The sequence below is a fragment of the Cetorhinus maximus genome, chromosome 1 (assembly GCF_964194155.1).
Source record: "Cetorhinus maximus chromosome 1, sCetMax3.hap1.1, whole genome shotgun sequence".
Taxonomy (NCBI): domain Eukaryota; kingdom Metazoa; phylum Chordata; class Chondrichthyes; order Lamniformes; family Cetorhinidae; genus Cetorhinus; species Cetorhinus maximus.
The window spans coordinates 42,563,304-42,582,374 of NC_135879.1; the positions used below are offsets into that span (position 1 = coordinate 42,563,304).

The window sequence follows — 19,071 nt, forward strand, 5'->3', positions numbered from 1 at the left end:
TACTTTCTACATTCCTCTAGGCTTTCTACAGTATTACACTTTTTGTGGCTGTCATCAGCTTTCTTTTTCTGCTTTATTTTATCCTATATGCTTCTGGATAACCAGAGGCTCTAGATTTGGCAGTCCCACCCCTTTTCTTTGCGGGACATGTCCACGCTGTACCCATAGAATCCCGCTTTTGAATGCCTCCCATTGATTTGACACTGCTTTCCCTCCTAGTAGATGTATCCAGTCCACTTTTGCCAGTTCACCTCTGAGCTTGGTAACATTTGTCTTCCCCAATTTAGAAATTTTACTCCTGTTCTATCTTTGTCATTTTCCATAATGATGCGAAATGTAACTATATTATGGTCGCCATCTCCAAAATGGTCCCCCACTGCTACTTCATCCACTTTTCCAGCTTCATTTCCTAAGACTAAATCTAGAATTGCACCCCCTCTCATTGGGCTTGTTACATGCTGGCTAAAAAAAGTTCTCTTGAATGTAGTTCAAGAATGTTATGCCCTCTGTGCCCTTCACACTGTTCATATCTCAACTGATATTTTGGAAATTGAAGTCTAATTTTGCCCTTTGTTTTTGCACACAGAAATTTTCCTACATATTTGTTCTTCTAATTCCCTTCCACTATTTGGGGGTGTATAGTACACACCCAGCAGTGTGGCTGCCCCTTTTTTATTTCTGACCTCAACTCATATGGCTTCATTTGGTGCTTCATTTAGTATTTAGTACTTATGCCACAGGGATTGCAGCAGTTCAAGAAGGCAGCTCATCACCACCACCTTCTGAAGGGCAATTAGGGATGGGTAATAAATGTTGGCCTAGCCAGCGTGGCCAAATCCCATAAGTGAATTTTTTTTAAATCCTTCCTCATAGCTGTAATTGATTCTATAACCAATAATGCTACGCCCCATGCTTTTTACCCCCCTCTATCCTGCCTAGGAACTCTCTATCCAGGGATATTGAGCTGCCATTTTTGCCCCTCTTTAAGCCAAGTTTCTGTTATAGCAATGATATCATGCTGCCCTGTGCCTAAGCAGTTTTTGCAGCTGAGTACAGGAACTGATAATGCTTTCTATGTCCAACTAGATCTGGCTGTGAATGGCTAAACCAGTTTCCATCATATTTGTTCAAATCTGTGCCCCTTGGACTTAGGGGGGTGGCAATGAAGGTCATGCCTGAGGTACAGCCAGAGCGGGAGAGAGCAATGGTTTTAATAGGGACTAGGGTGTTGAAGATGGAGATGAGGATATGGTTGGGCAGATCAGTAGCTGTATAAATGTCATGGTGAATGGAGGGCCAAAGGCTAGGCATGGGGGAGACGGTGGCATAGTAATAATGTTACTCGACTACTGATCCAGAGGCCCAGGCTAATGCTCTGGGGACACGGGTTCAAATCCCACCATGGCAGTTGGTGGAACTTAAATTCAATTATCAATCTGGAATTGAATGCTAGTGTCCATAATGGTGACCATGACAACTATCATCGATTGTTGTAAAAGCCCATTTGGTTCATTAATGTCCTTTAGGGGAGGAAATCTGCCATCCTTACCTGGTCTGGCCTACATGTGACTCCAGACCCACAGCAATGTGGTTGACTCTTAAAAATGCCCTCTGAACGAGGGCAATTAAGGATGGGCAATAAATGCTGGCCTAGCCAGCAATGCCCACATCCCATGAATGAATATTTTAAAAAATCTGTGCCCTCAGCTCATCAGCTTTTTTTGCTATAGTCCTTGAATTGACATATATGCCTTTTAACACTGCCAAATCCCTGTGCTGTACACTTTTTAACTAGTGCTTCTTCTGTCTTTCAGGGTCACTCACTAATTTTCTTTCTCCTGTTCCCTTACTCACCAAACTCTCAGTAATTACACTCAGAGCCAGCTGCATTCGACTGGATTTTTTAGAAATGTTATCTGATCACTGAATTCCTAATTCATACATCCATTGTGTATATCCACAGGGGTTTTGGGTGGGTCTGTCTGTGGCTGCCATTGTTTCAATATCATTTTAATGTCTCTTTCTTAGTGACAAGTTTTGATGGGTCTCTGAACGATAGGAAACTTCACTGTCTTCACACTCCGCTGGAGATGCCTTGTTTGTTTTTGTTCACTTTCACCTTGGAAGGTGGCTTTGCATTGGTTCTGTCTAATTTCAAGTTGCAAAATTTCCAGTCAGTTGAAAGTTTAAATCATATTTTCAAAAATAATGGGGCATAGCCTTGTGACAAACAGTTTCCTTAACTTGATCTACCATTTTCAAAGATTTGTGTATGTACATCAACAGATCTCTCTGTTCCTGCACCCTCTTTAAATCATACCATTTAGTTTATATTGCTTCTATTTGGCTTTCCTTCCAAAATGCATCACTTCACACTACATGGAATCATAGATGGACACAGCAAAAGCTTAGAAAAGTATATCAGGTCACTTGAAAAGCTGAGAGCTACAGGGAAGGCATTCCAAATATTAAAAAAGCACCTTCAAAATCTGATATTTTAATGCTACAACATGTGCAAAGCAACTAGGCAGCTTATGCGTGGAAATGCATGTTGACTAAGAGAAGCAATGTACAGCTACAGGGATTCTGTGTTATGTGATCACTGAATTCCTATTAGAGTGCCACCCACAGGTACTGCTGGACACTTTTAAAACAATTTTCTCCTAAAGATCAGCTGACATATGAATGTTCAATGCATTTTAAAATGGAATGTTATAATCTAAGTTTTAAATATATCTATCAGCCTGCCATTGTAATAGCAGCACTTCCACATCACAGAGCATTCTACTGCATGCTGAAGTAAATGTGATGGTATAACTCAGAAGTCAAGATATAATTTGATACTAATGCCGAGAATGTTTTATAGCAGAATAGCTTATTTTACTAATCTGCAACATCGTGCATGGCAATGAATGGGGAAAAAATGCACTGTAAAGATCAAAATTGCCATAAGCCCTGGGAATGCTGAAGTAACCAAATTGTGAGAAAAACTTGCTTGCTAACGCAGTTAATCTTTGAAAATCATGATTGGCATTCACTTTTGCAATTAATTCAAACCCCCAAGGGGTCACTGAGACCACATATTACAAGGGAACCGCATACTGTAATGATTATTCAATGTTTTACTTTTTGGTAGTTAAAGAACAATCCTTGGCTTATTTATAGTGAGAAGAAAAACTGATGTGACTATACAAAAGGAACGTTCCATAAATACTGCAGAACTATAAAATCCATGTGCTTAGTGAGGGATGACAAAAATGCATTGTCTTCAAATTTATTTAAACTACTGAAAGCATAAGCAAGACATGGTGTGCTACAATCTACATTTTTCAGGTAAGCGTTTATTTTTACTTGCACGCTATTTTCAGTCAGACAGATAGGGTGATAAACAGGGTAATCAGAGAGACCTGCCATGAGGCGAAACTGCAAAGTAAAAGCAGCTCAGTTAGCTGGGCACATGGATAGGATGCAATGAAGTAGTGTACCAAGCACTGAAATAGCAATTAAACAGAAAGCGGAAGGCTAAGGGTAACCTGGTAGCGCACTACAGAAAGGGCTTTTTAGAAATTGACATCAGCTAAAGGAGCACAGCAGCTAGGTAAAACAAGATGGAGTAAAGAAGTGGCACTGATTTTATGTACTCAGGACACTGCAGGATCCTTATACCATGTGAGAGGAAGACCCTGGGATAGGCAGTCAGCAGCACCTAGAGGAGAGTGCGAGAGAAGGACCCGTGTCTACCTGTCAGAGCCGAAGTGTGACATCAAAGGAAAACAGGTAGGTGATTGTTGGGTATCTCTTCCATGTCTCTTTTGATTGGCCAGTGGTTTAAATTAGGAGACGTTATTGCAGCTGAAGCATACAGTTAAGAAATTCATATTTAACATTCAAATTAATTAATTAAATAGAATAGTGATGGTTGGGCAGGCGATGTGTTGCAGCTGCAGTATGTGGGTGCTGGTGGACGCTGGTGCGATCCACGGTAACCACATCTACAGCAAGCGTTGGCTGCTCAAGGAACTTCAGTTTAGAGCTGGAGTCCGAGCTGTGGACACTGCGACACATCAGGGAGGAGGAGTTACCTGGACACTGTGTTTCAGGAGACAGTCACACTCCTTTGATTAATTACATGAAATTTGGACTGTGGTCAGGGACTCGAGGGCGTGACTGTGAGTGAGACAGGTATGGAAATTTAGCTTTGGAGGAGCCTCAGCCAGTGCCCTTGTCCAATAGGTATGAGGTTCTTGCTCCCGTTGTGGACGAGGGCACAAACTGCAAGGAAGATGAGCCAACTGACCACAGCACCGTGGTACAGAGCGCCATTCAAGTGGGGAGGGAGAAAAGAGAAATATAGTAGTAATAGGGGACAGCGTAATTAGGGGAATAGACAATGTTCTCTGCAGCAAATACAGAGAGCCCTGAAAATTGTGTTGCCTACCTGGTGCCAAGGTTAAGGACATCTCTTCTGGGCTGGAGAGGAACTTGGAGTGGGAGGGGAAGGATCCAGTTGTCATGGTCCACGTAGGTACCAACAACATAGGGAGGACCAGGAAAGAAGTTCTGCTGAGGGGACTACGAGCAGCTCGGGGCTAAATTAAAAAGCAGAACCACAAAGGTAATAATCTCCCGATTACTACCTGAGCCACGTGCAAATTAGTAATTAAGATTAGAGAGGCAAATGTGTGGCTCAAGGATTGGTGTGGGAGAAATGGGTTCCGATTCATTGGGGGCTGGCACCAGTCCTGGGGGAAGGGGAGAGCTGTTCCATTGGGTTGGGCTTTAATGGAACCATGCTACGACCAGTGTCCTGGCGAATTGTATAACTGGGATTGTAGATAGGGCTTTAAACTAATTAGTGGGGGGAGGGTTCAATTGAAGGGAAGTTTAAAAAATCTAAAAGAAACGAGAGAGCAGAGGTGCAGGGTAGTGAATAAGTGAACGATAATAAGAGGGTCAGGAAGGGGCAGAAAATACAAGCAGAATAGTGCAGCAGAAATCAGAACCAGAATGAGCAATAATGGTAAAAAGTTAAAGCTTAAGGCTCTTCATCTGAACGCATGCAACATTTGTAACAAGATAGATGAGTTGACGGCACAAATAGAAATACATAAATATGACTTGATAGCTATTACAAAGACGTAGTTGCAGGCTGACCAAGAGAGACAACTCAATATTCAAGAGTATTCACGTTCCAGAAAAATAAGCAAAAAGGAAAAGGAGGTGGGGTAGCTTTACTAGTAAAGGAAGGTATCAGTGCGGTGGTGAATAGTGATATAGGTGCAGCAGATCGTCATGTGGAATCAGTTTGAGTGGAAATAAGTAATAGTAAGGGGAAAAAGTCATGTGTGGGAGCCGTCTACAGGCTCCTGAAGAGCTGCCTCACTGTAGGACAAAGTATAAATCGGGAAATAATGCAGGCATGTAAGAAGGGCGCTACAATTGTCGTGGGTAATTTTAATCTGTATAAAGACTGGACAAATCAGATTGCAGGGGTAACATGGAACACGAGTTTGGAAAGTGCATCAGGGATTGTTTCTTAGAGCAATACATTGCAGAACCTACCCGGGAACAGGCTATTTTAGATCTAGTAATGTGTAATGAGGTGAGATTAATAGGATATAACGTAGTTAAGGATCCTCAAGGGGTAGCGATCACGACATGGTAGAATTTCAAATTCAGTTTGAGGGCGAGCAACTCGGGTCTCAAACTAGTGTCCTCAATTTAAATAAGGGTAATTACAGAGGTAGGAAGACAGGGTTGTCTAAAGCGGGCTGGGAAAATAAACTAGGGAAAGTCATTGGATGAGCAGTGGCAGATATTTAAGCAGATACTTCATAAAGCTCAGCAAAAATTTATCCCAGTCAAAAAGGAGGGCTTGATGAGAAACACTGTTAGAAACATAAAAAGGCCTTGCAGCGATGCCAAGGTTAATTTGTTACAGATGTGGGGGTGACCACAGACCAGACACTTATAGATTCAAGGAGGTAGAATGCCATTACTGCCATAAGAAAGGTCACCTAGTAAGGCAATGCAGGGTGAAGTCGAAACAGACCGTAAAGCAGCAAACCAACATGACTAAATTTAAAAATACGGCAGAACCTGAAGCTGCCAACATCGACATCTATTCCCTGTATAACGTCACTGCTGTAAAAACCGAACGTATCACTGTCACAATATGAGTTAATGGGAAGCCACTAATAATAGAGGTTGATAAGGGAGCCCCAGCTACAGTGGTGGGAGAGCACACTTTCAAATACCTTACTGAAGGTACCCAGCCACTAAACCTGGAACGGACAACCGCTAAATTATGGACATACACTAGAGAATCTATTCAGGTAAAGGGCATCACCACAGTATCAGTGTCTTATAGGCAACAGACAGCCCAGCTGCCTGTGATAATAGTGAAAGGAGAAGGACCAAGCCTTCTAGGCCAAGACTGGTTACAGAAAATCAAGCTTGCCTGGTCTGAGATATTTCATCTGAAAACAGGAGGAGTTCCTGAACTGCTAAGGAAATATGACAGTGTATTTTGGGACAAATTAAGGAAGTTAACAGACTTGCAAACAAAATTATACATGGATCCTCAGGCGACACCACGTTTCTTTAAGGCCAGAGCTGTGCCTTATCCATTAAAGGAGAAGATGGATGCAGAACTGTGCCACTTAGAAAAGATAGGCATCATCCAACCTGTCCAAAGTTAAGTTTTCGAGTCCGTATGACTTATTCAGAGCTAGAAAGAGGTAGAAATGAGATGGAACTTATACTGTTGGGGTTGGGGGGGTGTGGAGGGGTGGTGGTGTGGAGCAGGAAAAACAGAATAAAACTCCCACTGTGGTTGACAAGGCCCTCTGAGTCTGACCCATCTCCCGTGCTTCTGCCCTCACCCCTTCCCCTCCCTCCCAGAACCATGATAGGGTCCCCTTTCTCCTCACTTTTCATCCCACCAGCCTCTGCATTCAAAGGATCATCCTCCGCCATTCTGCCAACTCCAGCATGATGCCACCTCCAAACACATCTTCCCTTCACCCCCACTGTCAGCATTCCATATGGACCGTTCCCTCCGGGACATCCTGGTCCACTCTTCCATCACCCCCAACAGGTCATCCCCTTCCCACGGCACCGTCACATGCAAACGCAGTAGGTGCAACACATGCCCCTTTACCTCCTCTCTCCTCACTGTCCAAGGGCCCAAACACACGAAAGTGCTTCACTTGCGCCTCCTTCAATTTGGTCTACTGCATTCACTGATCCCATTGCGGTCTCCTCTGCACTGGGGAGGCAAAGCGCAGACTGGGTGAGCGCTTTGCGGAACACCTTCGGTCTGTCCGCAAGCATGATCCAGACCTTCCCGTCGCTTGCCATTTCACCATCCTGCTCTCATGCCCACATATCTGTCCTTGGCCTGCTGCAATGCTCCAGTGAAGCCCAAGGTAAACTGGAGGAACAGCACTTCAGCTTACGATTAGGCACTTTACAGCCTTCTGGACTCAACATTGCTTGCAACAAGTTCAGACCATGAACTCTCTCCTCCATCTTCAACCCTTTTCCTTATCCTTCCTTAATTTTTTTTAATTAAATTTTTTTTTTCTGTACTATATTTTTATCCCTTTTTTAATCCCCCTTTTCATCCATTTTCCCCAACCACTGACCCCTTCCCCACCCCTCCACTCGCCCCAACAGGGCCATCCGTCACTTGTTCGATGTTGTTCTTTCACAGAGGTCTGACCCATGTTCTGCCATTAACACATTCTACTTTCTCACCTTTATGCCACTATCAGTCTTCACCGCTACCATTAACCTTCCTTTGTCTTGCATCCATGAAACCTTGGTCAATCCCTCCTCAGCCCCCACCTATTGCTGACCTTCTAGCCTGCTTTACCTGCTCCACCCTCCTCCAACAGTATAAAATCCATTTCATTTCTACCTCTCTGTAGCTCTAAAGAAGAGTCATACGGACTTGAAATGTTAATTTTGTTTCTCTCTCTACGGATGCTGTTAAACCTCTAGTTTTTCCAGCACTTTCTGTTTTTATGCCAGAAGTTACTTACCTGGGTCACAGGGTGAACGCCATGGATTGCATCTGGTAGAAGAGAGAGTTCAGGCAATAAAAGATGCACCCTTACCGTCCAATGTAACCAAACTCAAGTCTTTCCTGTGTATGGTCAACTACTATAGCCATTTCTTGCCTAACTTATCAACTGTGTTGGCACCATTACACTTGCTAAAAGAGAATCACTATTGATCGTGGAATTCACAACAGGAAGAAGCCTTTGTGAAAGTAAAGAAATGGTTGCATTTGTCATGTTTATTGGTACACTAGGACCCATCAAAAGAGCTGGTATTAACATGTGGTGCCTCTCCTTGTGGTATAGGAGCTGTGTTAGCAAATAGAATGGAAAATGGATCAGAGAGGCCCATTGGCTATGGCTCAAGGACCCTCTCCACAGCTGAGAAGGGTTATTCCCAGCTAGAAAAGGAAGGTTTATCGGTGGTATTTGGAGTGAAGAAATTCCACCAGTACCTACAGGGATGACACTTCATCATTGTGTCGGACCATAAACCATTAATGGATTTATTCTGTGAGGATATGGCTGTTCCACCAACAGCATCAGCAAGAATACAATGTTGGGCTCTGATATTATCTGCGTATGAGTATACTTATATGTACCGTCCTGGCTTATGCATTGCAAATGCAGACGCACTCAGTTGTCTCCCGTTACCAGGTAGCATTGTACATGCTCCAGTTCCATAAAAAGTTGCGCCATTACTGAATTTCTTGCATTCTATGCCTATGTGCGCGAAGTAAATTTGAAATTGGACAATTAAAGATCCAGTATTGTTGAAAGTCAGAGATCTTGTTTTGCAAGGGTGGTCAAATGTGCCTGTATCTGAAGAGTTGAGACCGTTCCATGCCAGAAAAACAGAGTTAAGCTGTCAAGATGAAATTTTGTTGTGCTGATCAACAGCTGTCATCCCATCACAAGGAAGAGAACCACTCTTGACAGAGTTTCACAGCGCGCATCCAGGTATATCAAAGATTAAAATGCTTGCCTGAAGCTATGTCTGGTGGCCAGGCATTGGCAGTGACATAGAAAGCATGGTCAAGCACTGTTTCCATTGTCAGCAACAACCGAAGTTGCCTGTTTCAGCTCCCCTGCATCCATGGGAGTGGTCTGGTCGACCTGGGTTAGACTACATGGACCATTCTTAGGGACCATGTTTTGTCGATCGTAGATGCACATTCTAAATGGATGGAGGTACATGAAGTCAAATCACCAACATTGAGCTCAACTATTTGAAAGCTATGTCACGATTTTACCATACATGGCCTACCTGAAATCGTCATTTCTGATAACGGTACAGTCTTTACCAGTACAGAGTTTCAGAGATTCATGAATCTGAATGGAATCAAACATATTAAAACTGCCCCTTACCATCCCCCATCAAATGATTTAGTTGAAAGGGCTGTGCAAACGTTCAAGTCTGGTATGAATAGGTTATCAGAAAGTACTCTAGAAACTCAATTTTCCCACTTTCTTCTCAGTTAACGTACAACGCCACATTTGACTACCGGTTCAACACCATCTCAATTATTGATGAAATGCCACCTAGATGCAAGGTTAACTCTGGCGTTTTCAAATTTAGAGTGGAAGGTAGAGAGAAATCAAAAAATCAAAAACTGAATCACGATATTCACAGCAAAGCTCGCACATTCAAAGTAGGTGACGCAGTATTCGTGCAAAATTTTGGAAGTGGACCTTTTTGGGTTCCTGGAACCATTGTCTCAGACACTGGTTCCTTATCCTTTCAAGTGCAAGTGGAAAATAGAATCGTCTGTGAGCACATGGACCATATTCATGATAGAGACATTCCAACAACCAACTATTACGCCTGTGATTAACGTCAAACTATCAATTCCCGTGGTGACAGGTGGACCTAGAATAGACATGCCCAATGTCTCTGTAGAGTTGCCAAACCCAGAACTGCCGCTTTCTAATGATGTGTCTCGTGCTGCAGTTTCTGATCATGCTGATCCTTTGGAAGAACCTCAGGTGGTAGAGCTACGTTGTTCTAGCCATATAAGAAGAGCAGCTCAGAGACTTAATCTTTAATCACCTGGGGCAGGATTTTCAGGTTGTTGGGCAGGCCCGGGAGCCGCCGGAAAACAGCCCAACAACCGACCGCGATTTCACACTGGCAGGCCAATTAGTGGCCAACCAGCATGAAAGGCACGCTGAAAGATTCAGCGTTGCCAGGGTGGGGACGGGAGGAGAGCAAGCGAGACAGGGAGCTGAAGAATTTTAAAATCAAAAATGAAGATTTTGAAAATCGGGAAAAAATGTCACATGAATAGAAACGTTATAAAAATTATGCCAAAACATTTTTATTTTCTTTAATTTAATGCCGGAAACCTCATCCCGCCCATGGATGAGATTTCCTCAAAAATGCAAAGGCTGGCTGGCCGATTTGTCCGCCCGCCCACCAAAATAGCAGTTAATTAAGACTTTAATGGCCTTAATAGACCTCTTAATTGATGGCAGGCGTGCTGCGCACTCTCGCGCGCGCCTGCTGACCGAAATATCACACACAATTTTAAGCCTGATCGGGTCGGGCGCACGTCCGCCCATGGGATATAAAATCCTGACCCTGAAGTTGTATATATGTATATGTTGTTGGATATTCAAATGTTCCCTGTAAATACAAACTGAAAAATCTAAAGGGGGACGAAATGTAGAAACTGAAGGTATAGCCTCTCCTGCTGTCTATAAGGGGTCACGTGATGTTCTTGGAGGCTCCAACCAATGAGCCCTAAGCATGGGCAATCTGGAGGGTTAGGCTTCCTGACGATAGTCCTGATCAAGCAAGTAGCACCTGAAAAACGTTCTGTAATAAAGTTTATCTATTTCTTGTTGAAACCTGTCTGCTCCGTCAAGTTATTATAGTGACATTGCCTGTGGTTTCCCCTTCCTCAGCTCATCTGTTGTTAAAACCCTTATCCATGTATTTGTTATTTCATCTAGACTCGACCATTACACTGCTCTCCTGGCCAGCCTCCCACTTTGCACTAAGCTCATCCAAAACTCTGTTGCCCACGCCTTAATTTGCACCAAATCCAGTTCATCCATTACCTCTGTTCTCATTGACCTATACTGGCTCCCTGTTCAGCTATGGCTAAATTTTAGAATTCTTATCCATGTTTTCAGATCTGTCCATGGCCTTGCTCTCCCTATCTCCGTAAGTTTGCCCAGCTGTACAACGCTCCAAGATGTCTGCACTCCTCCAATTCTGGCATTTTGTACATCACTGATTTTCTCCACTCCACCACTGGTGGCGTGCCTTCAGCAGCCTAGGCACTTAGCACTGAAATTTCCTCCCTAAACCTTCCTGCTTCGCTACAACTCTCTCCTCCTTTAAAACACTCCTTAAAGCCTACCTAATATTTACTTATGTGGCTCGGTTTTAAATTTTGTTTGATAATTGCTCATGTGCAGTGTCTTGAGAAATTTTACTACGTCAGAGGTATAAATCTTAATTGTTATTGTAGCCAGCAAGACACTTAAGACCCTGACGTTTAATTTGCCTTGAAGTGATTCATCAGTAGGCTTTTCAAGTAGCTCTCCTCTTCCCCCGGTTTGTGTGTTCTAAAGATGAATGGGGGAATCTTGAATAATGGACCTGGGAGAAGACAATTGGCTCTTATTGTATCATTTGTGAAATCCACAAACAATACACGTGTTCTACACTAGCAGCACGTAGCTTTTCTTTTATATGTCAGTACAAGTTCCTCATTTCCCCTACAGGTTTTTTTGCCAATATTCTTAAATCCATGTTCTCTGGTTAGCAACCTTCAGACCAGTGGAAAGTTTCCCCCAATCTACTCTATCAAAGCCCATCATAATTTTGAACACCTTCATTCTCCGCTTAACCCAGCCTCTAGTCCTTCAACAACAACATTATTTTGCATTTGTTTCGTGCTTTTAATGTAGTCAAATATCCCAAGGTGCTTCACAGGATCCATATAAGACAAAATTTGTCATCAGGTCCCTCTCCGTGGTCTCTGTCTGAGGCTGAACCGAACTGTTCACAATCTTGACATCCTATTTGATCTTGAGTTGAGCTTCTGACCCCATAGGGTCCCCATCCTAAGATTACATACTTCCACCTTTGTAACTGTAGCAACTGAAGGTATCCTGCTGTCTATCAGGGGGCACGTGATGTTCTTGACCAATGAGCCCTAAGTGTGGGTAATCCGGAGAGTGGGGCTTCCTGACGAGAGTCCTGATTGAGCACGTAGCACCTGAAAAGCTCTCTGTAATAAAGTTTATCTGTTTCTTGTTGAAACACCCTGTCCGCTCCATTGAGTCGTTACATTTTGCAATGAGGGTGGGATAGCTCCGATGCTGCACCAACCATGTTAATGTGAGTACATCGATTCTTAAGAAAAAGAAAAGACCACTCACCAGTCATGCTGCTCTTTGGCAGAATCAATCCTTACGATGCGACTATGGAAGACTGGACACTGTATGTAGAGCACCTTGGTTTTTATTTAAAAGCAAACAAAATCGCGGTGGAGGAAAAGCAGAAAGCAATCCTTTTGAGTGTATGTGGCAGTAAGACATACAATCTCATTCACAACCTGACAGCCCTGAGCGTGCCCAATTTGAAGTCCTTTGATGAATTAGTGAACCTCTTGAAAATGCATTTCCAGCTGAAGCTTTTTAACTTTAATTGCAGAGTTAGGGCCCCGGGAGAATCCATCGCAACCTATGCAGCGAAGCTGAAGCAGTTGACAGAACACTACTACTTCGGGGACTCATTAAATGATATACTACGGGACTGATTAGTGTGTGGAGTTCAGGTTGCCACCATACAGCGCCCCCTAGGAATCTCCCTCGCCATGGAAAGTGCTGCGAGAGACTCACAGGCTTTGCAACACATACAACAAGGTGCTGTTCTTCATGTGGGGCGGGAACCTACCGCCGGGCATGGAGTGAAAACAAGACCCACAGCATTTAAGCGAGAGGCAATAGCCACTGTTAGAAACATGAAAAGGCCTTGCAGCGATGCCAAGGTTAATTTGTTACAGATGTGGGGGTGACCACGGACCGGACACTTGTAGATTCAAGGAGGTAGAATGCCATTACTGCCATAAGAAAGGTCACCTAGTAAGGCAATGCAGGGTGAAGTCGAAACAGACCGTAAAGCAGCAAACCAACGTGGCTAAATTTAAAAATACTGCAGAACCTGAAGCTGCCAACATCGACATCTATTCCCTGTATAACGTCACTGCTGTAAAAACCGAATGTATCACTGTCACAATTCAAGTTAATGGGAAGCCACTAATAATGGAGGTTGATACGGGAGCCCCAGCTACAGTGGTGGGAGAGCACACTTTCAAATACCTTACTGAAGGTACCCAGCCACTAAACCTGGAGTGGACAACCGCTAAATTAAGGACATACACTAGAGAATCTATTCAGGTAAAGGGCATCACCACAGAATCAGTGTCTTATAGGCAACAGACAGCCCAGCTGCTTGTGATAATAGTGAAAGGAGAAGGACCAAGCCTTCTAGGCCAAGACTGGTTACAGAAAATCAAGCTTGCCTGGTCTGAGATATTTCATCTGAAAACAGGAGGAGTTCCTGAACTGCTAAGGAAATATGACAGTGTATTTTGGGACAAATTAAGGAAGTTAACAGACTTGCAAACAAAATTATACATGGATCCTCAGGCGACACCACGTTTCTTTAAGGCCAGAGCTGTGCCTTACCCATTAAAGGAGAAGGTGGATGCAGAACTGTGCCACTTAGAAAAGATAGGCATCATCCAACCTGTCCAAAGTTAAGGTTTCGAGTCCGTATGACTTATTCAGAGCTAGAAAGAGGTAGAAATGAAATGAGATGGAACTTATACTGTTTTGGGGGGGGTGGGGGCAGTGGGGGGTGGTGGTGTGGAACAGGTAAAGCAGAATAAAACCCCCACTGTGGTTGACAGGGCCCTCAACCGAGTCTGACCCATCTCCCGTGCTTCTGCCCTCACCCCTTCCCCTCCCTCCCAGAACCATGATAGGGTCCCCTTTCTCCTCACTTTTCATCCCACCAGCCTCTGCATTCAAAAGACCATCCTCCGCCATTCCGCCAACTCCAGCATGATGCCACCTCCAAACACATCTTCCCTTCACCCCCACTGTCAGCATTCCATATGGACCGTTCCCTCCGGGAAATCCTGGTCCACTCTTCCATCACCCCCAACAGCTCACAACCTTCCCACGGCACCTTCACATGCAAATGCAGTAGGTGCAACACCTGCCCCTTTACCTCCTCTCTCCTCACTGTCCAAGGGACCAAACACACGAAAGTGCTTCACTTCCGCCTTCTTCAATTTGGTCTACTGCATTCACTGCTCCCAATGCGGTCTCCTCTACACTGGGGAGGAAAAGCGCAGACTGGGTGAGCGCTTTATGGAACACCTTCGGTCTGTCCGCAAGCATGATCCAGACCTTCCCGTCGCTTGCCATTTCACCATCCTGCTCTCATGCCCACATATCTATCCTTGGCCTGCTGCAATGCTCCAGTGAAACCCAAGGCAAACTGGGGGAACAGTACTTCAGCTTACGATTAGGCACTTTACAGCCAACATTGAGTTTAACAAGTTCAGACCATGAACTCTCTGCGCCATCTTCACCTCTTTTCCTTATCCTTCTTTAATTTTTTTAAATTAAATTTTTTTTTTTCTGTGTTTTATCCCTTTTTTAATCCCCCTTTTCATCCATTTTCCCCAACCACTGACCCCTTCCCCACCCCTCCACTCGCCCCAACAGGGCCATCCGTCACTTGTTCGATGTTGTTCTTTCACAGAGGTCTGACCCATGTTCTGCCATTAACACATTCTGCTTTCTCACCTTTATCAGTCTTCACCACTACCATTAACACTTCCTTTGTCTTGCGCCCGTGAGATCTTTGTCAATCCCTCCTCAGCCCCCACCTATTGCTGACCTTCTAGCCTGCTTTACCTGCTCCACCCTCCTCCAACAGTATAAATTCCATTTCATTTCTACCTCTCTGATGAAGAATCATATGGACTTGAAATGTTAATTTTGTTTCTCTCTCTACGGATGCTGTTAGACCTCTAGTTTTTCCAGCACTTTCTGTTTTTATGCCAGAAGTTACTTACCTGGGTCACAGGGTGAACGCCATGGGTTGCATCTGGTAGAAGAGAGTTCAGGCAATAAAAGATGCACCCTCACCGTCCAATGTAACCAAACTCAAGTCTTTCCTGCGTACGATCAACTACTATAGCCATTTCTTGCCTAACTTATCGACTGTGTTGGCACCATTACACTTGTTAAAAGAGAATCACCATTGATCGTGGAATTCACAACAGGAAGAAGCCTTTGTGAAAGTAAAGAAATGGTTGCATTTGTCATGTTTATTGGTACACTAGGACCCATCAAAAGAGCTGGTATTAACATGTGGCGCCTCTCCTTTGCTGTGTTAGCAAATAGAATGGAAAATGGATCAGAGAGGCCCATTGGCTATGGCTCAAGGACCCTCTCCACAGCTGAGAAGGGTTATTCCCAGCTAGAAAAGAAAGGTTTATCGGTGGTATTTGGAGTGAAGAAATTCCACCAGTACCTACAGGGATGACACTTCACCATTGTGTCGGACCATAAACCATTAATGGATTTATTCTGTGAGGATATGGCTGTTCCACCAACAGCATCAGCAAGAATACAATGTTGGGCTCTGATATTATCTGCGTATGAGTATACTTATATGTACCGTCCTGGCTTATGCATTGCAAATGCAGACGCACTCAGTTGTCTCCCGTTACCAGGTAGCATTGTACATGCTCCAGTTCCATAAAAAGTTGCGCCATTACTGAATTTCTTGCATTCTATGCCTATGTGCGCGAAGTAAATTTGAAATTGGACAATTAAAGATCCAGTATTGTTGAAAGTCAGAGATCTTGTTTTGCAAGGGTGGTCAAATGTGCCTGTATCTGAAGAGTTGAGACCGTTCCATGCCAGAAAAACAGAGTTAAGCTGTCAAGATGAAATTTTGTTGTGCTGATCAACAGCTGTCATCCCATCACAAGGAAGAGAACCACTCTTGACAGAGTTTCACAGTGCGCATCCAGGTATATCAAAGATTAAAATGCTTGCCTGAAGCTATGTCTGGTGGCCAGGCATTGGCAGTGACATAGAAAGCATGGTCAAGCACTGTTTCCATTGTCAGCAACAACCGAAGTTGCCTGTTTCAGCTCCCCTGCATCCATGGGAGTGGTCTGGTCGACCTGGGTTAGACTACATGGACCATTCTTAGGTACCATGTTTTGTCGATCGTAGATGCACATTCTAAATGGATGGAGGTACATGAAGTCAAATCGCCAACATTGAGCTCAACTATTTAAAAGCTATGTCACAATTTTACCATACATGGCCTACCTGAAATCGTCATTTCTGATAACGGTACATTCTTTACCAGTACAGAGTTTCAGAGATTCATGAATCTGAATGGAATCAAACATATTAAAACTGCCCCTTACCATCCCTCATCAAATGATTTAGTTGAGAGGGCTGTGCAAACGTTCAAGTCTGGTATGAATAGGTTATCAGAAAGTACTCTAGAAACTCAACTTTCCCACTTTCTTCTCAGTTAACGTACAACGCCACATTTGATTACGGGTTCAACACCATCTCAATTATTGATGAAATGCCACCTAGATGCAAGGTTAACTCTGGCGTTTTCAAATTTAGAGTGGAAGGTAGAGAGAAATCAAAAAATCAAAAACTGAATCACGATATTCACAGCAAAGCTCGCACTTTCAAAGTAGGTGACACAGTATTCATGCAAAATTTTGGAAGTGGACCTTTTTGGGTTCCTGGAACCATTGTCTCAGACACTGGTTCCTTATCCTTTCAAGTGCAAGTGGAAAATAGAATCGTCTGTGAGCACATGGACCATATTCATGATAGAGACATTCCAACAACCAACTATTACGCCTGTGATTAACGTCAAACCATCAATTCCCGTGGTGACAGGTGGACCTAGAATAGACATGCCCAATGTCTCTGTAGAATTGCCAAACCCAGAACTGCCACTTTCTAATGATGTGTCTCGTGCTGCAGTTTCCAATCATGTTGATCCTTTGGAAGAACCTCAGGTGGTAGAGCTACGTTGTTCTAGCCATATAAGGAGAGCAGCTCAGAGACTTAATCTTTAATCACCTGGGGCAGGATTTTCAGGTCGTTGGGCGGGCCCAGGAGCCGCTGGAAAACAGCCCAACAACCGACCGCGATTTCACACTGGCTGGCCAATTAGCGGCCAACCAGCATGAAAGGCACGCTGAAAGGTTCAGCGTTGCCAGGGTGGGGACGGGAGGAGAGCAAGCGAGACAGGGAGCTGAAGAATTTTAAAATCAAAAATGAAGATTTTGAAAATCGGGGAAAAATTGTCACATGAATAGAAACATTATAAAAATTATGCCAAAACATTTTTATTTTCTTTAATTTAATGCCGGAAACCTCATCCCGCCCATGGATGAGATTTCCTCAAAAACGCAAAGGCTGGCTGGCCGATTTGTCCGCCCGCCCACCAAAATAGCAGTTAATTAAGACTTTAATGGCCTTAATAGACCTCTTAATTGATGGCAGGCGTGCTGCGCACTCTCGCGTGCGCCTGCTGACCGAAATATCACACACAATTTTAAGCCTGATCGGGTCGGGCGCACGTCCGCCCATGGGATATAAAATCCTGACCCTGAAGTTGTATATATGTATATGTTGTTGGATATTCAAATGTTCCCTGTAAATACAAACTGTAAAAATCTAAAGGGGGACGAAATGTAGAAACTGAAGGTATAGCCTCTCCTGCTGTCTATAAGGGGTCACGTGATGTTCTTGGAGGCTCCAACCAATGAGCCCTAAGCATGGGCAATCTGGAGGGTCAGGCTTCCTGACGATAGTCCTGATCAAGCAAGTAGCACCTGAAAAACGTTCTGTAATAAAGTTTATCTATTTCTTGTTGAAACCTGTCTGCTCCGTCAAGTTATTATAGTGACATTGCCTGTGGTTTCCCCTTCCTCAGCTCATCTGTTGTTAAAACCCTTATCCATGTATTTGTTATTTCATCTAGACTCGACCATTACACTGCTCTCCTGGCCAGCCTCCCACTTTGCACTAAGCTCATCCAAAACTCTGTTGCCCACGCCTTAATTTGCACCAAATCCAGTTCATCCATTACCTCTGTTCTCATTGACCTATACTGGCTCCCTGTTCAGCTATGGCTGAATTTTAAAATTCTTATCCATGTTTTCAGATCTGTCCATGGCCTTCTTCTCCCTATCTCCGTAAGCTTACCCAGCTGTACAACGCTCCAAGATGTCTGCACTCCTCCAATTCTGGCATTTTGTACATCACTGATTTTCTTCACTCCACCACTGGTGGCGTGCCTTCAGCAGCCTAGGCACTTAGCACTGAAATTTCCTCCCTAAACCTTCCTGCTTCGCTACCACTCTCTCCTCCTTTAAAACACTCCTTAAAGCCTACCTAATATTTACTTATGTGGCTCGGTTTTAAATTTTGTTTGATAATTGCTCATGTGCAGTGTCTTGAGAAATTTTACTACGTCAGAGGTATAAATCTTAATTGTTATTGTAGCCAGCAAGACACTTAAGACCCTGACGTTTAATTTGCCTTGAAGTGATTCATCAGTAGGCTTCTCAAATAGCTCTCTCTCCTCTTCCCCCGGTTTGTGAGTTCTAAAAATGAATGGGGGAATCTTGAATAATGGACCTGGGAGAAGACAATTGGCTCTTATTGTATCATTTGTGAAATCCACAAATAATACACGTGTTCTACACTAGCAGCATGTAGCTTTTCTTTTATATGTCAGTACAAAGTCTACTTGTTTTAAATTATAGACATTGAAAAATACTCAATTGACAACCCTTTCTGTAAAGAAAGAACGATCAAAAATCCTGAAACATGACACTCCTCCTATTACAACTTCAGACTGCCCAGCTCACAGCCACAACAAGAAGTCTCTGAGCCCTGACCTTGAATACTC

At 43.7% G+C, this 19,071-nt stretch overlaps 2 protein-coding genes across 6 annotated transcripts in view; one reads left to right on the plus strand and one right to left on the minus strand.

The window, feature by feature from the left end:
* The window catches only part of idua (alpha-L-iduronidase), a 377,462-nt gene that overhangs the window by 258,179 nt on the left and 100,212 nt on the right, over positions 1–19,071 (minus strand). The window lies entirely within an intron of this gene.
* Positions 1–19,071, plus strand: part of slc26a1 (solute carrier family 26 member 1) — a 194,998-nt gene that overhangs the window by 120,839 nt on the left and 55,088 nt on the right. The gene's annotated exons all lie outside the window — the stretch shown is intronic.